Source organism: Prosopis cineraria, unplaced genomic scaffold (assembly GCF_029017545.1).
Source record: "Prosopis cineraria cultivar Desert tree isolate PC_DT_omini unplaced genomic scaffold, ASM2901754v1 PC2116, whole genome shotgun sequence".
NCBI lineage: Eukaryota > Viridiplantae > Streptophyta > Magnoliopsida > Fabales > Fabaceae > Prosopis > Prosopis cineraria.
In genome coordinates this window covers 1-5267 of record NW_026557441.1, presented here as the reverse complement: position 1 = coordinate 5267, position 5267 = coordinate 1, and the positions used below count along the sequence as shown (strand labels likewise).

Sequence of the window (5267 nt, the reverse complement as noted above, 5' to 3'; positions counted from 1 at the left end):
ATTTTGCTATAAATTTAAAAGTTCAGGGTTTATTTTGCACATTTTAAGAGTTCAAGGTTGAAAGCGCTTTTCAGGCAATACTTCAGGGTCTATTTTACTCATTAACCCTAAGTCTAATTAAGCTTAATGAATACTGCTAGCTAACCTCTTTAGCTTAAAATTAATTAATTATTTAACATCAAGATTAACTCTAAACCCTCATTAATGGCGTTTAATGATGCCAACCACTCAAAACCAAGATTAAAAATATTTATTAGTATCCATGGACTCCATTAAATTAAAGTTATATAAATGGCTAAACTTGGTTGTCATTTCGAGTAGCCTTCACTCCCCTAAGTTAAACCAAAAATAAAAGCTTGTAGAGGTAAAAGAAGAAGAAAAGAGACTCATCCAATGATTTAGAAGCTCCAAATCACTTCCAAAATCCTCTGAAATAAAACCCTAGTAGAGCTTCTCATTCTCTTCATGAACTCACTCTCAAAATTCCTCTCTATTTTTGTGCAAAATCTAGATTTAAAATCTGCTTGTATTTGCCATGACACACTGCATCATCTATCACAACGAATGGTTCAAAATAGACAACATCATTTAAGCTCATAAATTTGGGCCTAGAATGAACCTTTAACTCTTTAAACCTTATTTTAGACCTCATATAAGGTCTAATGGAACCAAATGGCCATCCAAAATTTATAATTAACTTCTAATTATCACAATTAATTAATTAGACATCATAATTAATTAATCCAACCTTTGGATTAAATTTTTGAGATGTTATATGTGTGCCTATATTTTGTTTTGGGATTAATAAAATTGACCTTTTTGGGTAAAAAAATTGTTTCAAAAGTATCTTGATGTTGCTATCCATTGTTATTAATATATGATTACCACTGGACAACGAATCCTATACTTGATAGAATCTGAAATGAGTTGGTGAAACTTTTGATAAATTTTATATCATATAGAAGCAGGATATAGATTTTTGCCAATTCTTTGTCCAACAATTAAACAAAAATGGTTATCTTCATTCATAGTGAACGTATAATATTAATGAAGCACATGCTCTAAATCAAATTCCACGGCCGAACTGTTTTCTCTCTGCCTTTTTTTACAAGGAAAAAAACATTATAACTTTCGCAGCTTTGTGATTTTTGGTTTGTGACTGAAAGTAACACCAATCAAGCCTTTTTACAAATAAGGAATCTGATACATTATTTAGCTGATAAACACAAACCCCATCTATGAACCAGGCTTGATATGTTCTTGAACATAATATACAATGCAAATATGACAGTTGTCACTGTGTTGTAGCATAGTCACCACTAACATCAAGTTGAGATTCTTCATCATCATCATCATCCTCACCGTCCAATGAACCTCCTCCACCAGCTTGGCTTCCACCCTTGGAATCTTTCCCCGGTGTCATTGCCTCTTGAACGATTCGCATTATTTCTTCAACACTCTGGCTCGGTTGATCTTTCTGCGCTTCCTCATTCACTTTTTTTCAGCTTCAGCTTATCTTCTTTAGGCAAGTTCTTCAAAAACCAAGGGTGCTCTTTTACTCCGGATTGTTATCCTCTTTCAACAAAAAAATCACAACAAATAGTTAGTTTGCACATGCAAAACATAAATAATTGTGTCATTATAAGGTGATAAGAATATAAAGAGATGCACATACTTTGGCAGGATTGGCGACGAAGATGCGAGAAAGAAGATGTCTGCAATCTGGCAGAGAACGTACAATAGTCGGGTAGGGAGTACTGAAACACTCATTATTCTCTGCCAACAAGAGCAACAAATTAAGTTTCAGTTTATTTGTCACACATAGTTCACAAGTGTGATGTTGATGATGATAGGATCTCACTCCAATGGTCTTTCGGAAATCCTAGGATCTTCAGGATCTTCAAATGGATATCCTCCACTAACATGACATAAAGCGTTACACCACATGACCAAACATCTGCAATCTAAAACAATCACCAAATTGCAAAACAACATCAAGCGTCAAGCATAGCTTCATAAATCAGATTCATTGACACAAATTTCTAAGGCAACTCCGATACCTTTCCATCATACTCTTTTCGTGACAGAACCTCGGGAGCAATGTAAGCAGGAGTTCCAACTGTAGATTTCGGTTGAGAGTGCAGTATAGCAGACTGCATATATCATACATAGTTTTAAGGACAAAAATTCAGGGTTCTCAAGAAAAAAGGTTTATTTTAAGTGACAGGTACTATGCACCAACCTTGGAGTAACCAAAGTCACATATTTGAGTCGAGGTGTTGGCTTCCATCCAAGAGCGTGTTTTCCAACTTCAGATCTCTGTGACAAATTTGCTGCAGCAAAAGCATATACAGATTGTAAGAAACACGTAAGTTTTTTGTACTGAATGACAATGCAAACTTACCATTGAGTGACAATAGCTAACTCCAGATATTAGTTGCTGGAAGAAAAACCTCGCCTGCGAGATAATTAGTCATGTAGTAAATATTTGAACACAGTTTTTTAACTGTTGTAGCTGAATTTTTTTTTTTAACCAAAAAAAAAAAAATCTGAGACCCGTCTTCACTGAATCGACCAGCATTACAGATTCTCTCAAAGAGTTCACACCACCTGCAGCATACTCCATGACAATGGCTAAATGAGTTGGGGTCAGCAAGACCTGCACAAAAATCTCAAATTCATTATTTGCGGAGAAATCTACATAATATAATTCTCTTGGTTTGCAAGATAATTGTCCAAAATAATACCACAAGCAGGTTCATTCTTTTCTGCATATGATGTCAAGTTGTGAAACAATAAAAAATTGTAACAGTGTAATTCGAGAGTTGAGACTTCAATGCTTTACTATTTACCCCGTCCAATGTTTCCTATTCCATATCTTGAAACTAAAAAGTGACACTTCTAAGTACAAAGGGGAAAAAAAATAAAACAAAACCATTACCTCTCTAAACTTGATAATGTTCGGATGCCTTAAAGATCGGTGGTTAATGATCTCCCTCTGAACTTTCTCGTCAATCTGAAAATGAAAAAGCAGACATTTCGAAAAAGATGGAGGTCAGGATGAGCAAAGCAATTGGAACAAACATAAAGGAAATGAGAAAACCCAATCATCAGTGTCTATAATTTTATTGGATTCACTTTTAATTTCTACATTTTTTTTATTATTCAATCCGTATAGTTTCATCAAGATTGAGTGACATTTGTTATTAAGGTCTATAATTTTGAGAGTTAAAGAATTGTACAGATTAAAGCAAAGTCTGACAAAACTATTTGGGATTTATAGTTGCGTTTTCCCAGAAAATAACTTATAAGATTGCTTCTGATACCCATGTCAAGAGTGTAGATTGAGATGATGTAATAAGCCAATTGTGGATAGAGACACAAACGACAAAAACATGAACTTTTTCATCGTTTTACCAAAAAAGGAAAATCATCAGACATCAGCTTAAATGTTGCCAGCATTTGCAAACACGACTAAGGTTTCAACATCAGAAGCAAAGGATATCAATTAAAAAAAAAAATTCAGAGTGGCTTTTTTAAGGGTTCAAGCAGAATGGGACATTTTAATATGAAAATTACCATTACCAATAAGCAAGAAAAACAAAGCCTTGGCTGCATTGAGACAGTACATGGAAGAACAATTATCAAAACATGCAGGAAGAAAGCACATGGAGGAAGCAAAATCTGTTAAGACAGACTTTCAACAATCAATACGTATCATAATTACCAAACCAGTTTGCAGTAACCTGAAAAATCAAATGAGTAAGTAAAAGCAAATGTCGGACACTACTTGAAAATCTCTCAGAATTTACAGCTTTCAAGGATTGCCAATCCCAACAAATAAACCATAGGCTAATCCAGATAGGAGAAGATAACAGAGAGAGATGAATAGCAGAGAATCGAACATATTTAACCAATAGCATTGATCCCCCTAGGAATTCTCTGCCTACTCATGTAGCCTAGCAAAAGATTTTACCTTTTCCCACTTCTATGTACTTGACAGCACAAGCTCTTTCGTGATCTTGTCTCTCACCAAACTGGCCACTCCGAAATTCCTGAACCAAGTTCTTTCAGTGGCTCATACGTTCCTCCTATGTCCACCCTCACAAGCTTCTACGAAGATCGCACACTGCACACAAACCCGGAATTGGCAAACCAGAACGCAAGACCAATGAGCACCAAAAGAATAAAAATTAAAACACCAAAAAAGTAATAAAAAAGGAAAAGAAGTCTAATTTAATAAACAAACACACGCAAGCCTCAGAGAGATTGAAGTAAAACGCATCCACAAATCATAAGAGACCCTGAAAAAAGCAGGTAAAGTTGTCTGAAAACACAGGTACCACCCAACTCACCTTTTAGCAGATCAGCCAAACGCCCTTCGTACGTAAGAAAAAGTTAGAATATATAATATATATATATATATATAGCTCAAGTCGATTGTACTGGTGTGTTTTATAATATCTGTAATATCTGGCTGTTGCAAAAAATAGGAGCTAATCTCGGCTCATACTAACTATAATTGGTTACAGGAGAAACAAGATGAATCGCACAAAATTGGGACAAACTCTCAACCAATGAAGAAATTAAAGATAATCTTATAAAACAGAATCAGGATCGCGGTGATGTCTTCTTTTTCTCCTTGTCAAACATGCTCAGGAGAATTGCGGGACACGTTTCTCAAAGGGTTAACTTTTAGATCAAGAGTCGCTTGCAAGAGAAGCCTCGTGGTGACACTGACTGACAATGACACCGTAGTGATCGGGTCGTACCCGTATGCGACACGCGCACGACGATTCATTTAATTCATGATTAAGCGTGGCTGTGCCTGCCTACAATACAACGTATCACTAGCTGTAATGTTGTCCGTGGGTATCTCTACTCTCTACGGCGCATGATTGGTCGGTTTCGTTGTCCGATATAAAATTGGGATTATTATATTAATGTTATCCGTCGGGATCAACTTGGCTTTAATTTAAATAGATTTATAAGAAAAAGTACGGATGAATGTCATATTTTGATGATTTAGTTTAAGTTTAATTGACTTTCAAAGTTAAAATCATTTTTTATTTTTAAACTTGCCTCTTAAGAAATAAATAATAATACAATTTAATTATTCTTAAGTTAATGTAGATTATATTGAGACGATGTTTAAGATTGATGATTTTGTTTCCTTTTAATTAAAAAAAAAATGTGAGGTGAACTAATGTGAAAAGAATTTGTGAACAAAATATAAAATTAACAAGTACGTGCAATGTTATCTCGAT

General features: G+C 34.8%; 1 pseudogene; it reads right to left on the bottom strand.

The window, feature by feature from the left end:
• Nucleotides 1–1001: 1001 nt before the first annotated feature.
• LOC129301443 (serine/threonine-protein kinase SAPK3-like) lies at nt 1002–4801 on the bottom strand (annotated as a pseudogene).
• Between the last annotated feature and the right edge of the window lie 466 nt (nt 4802–5267).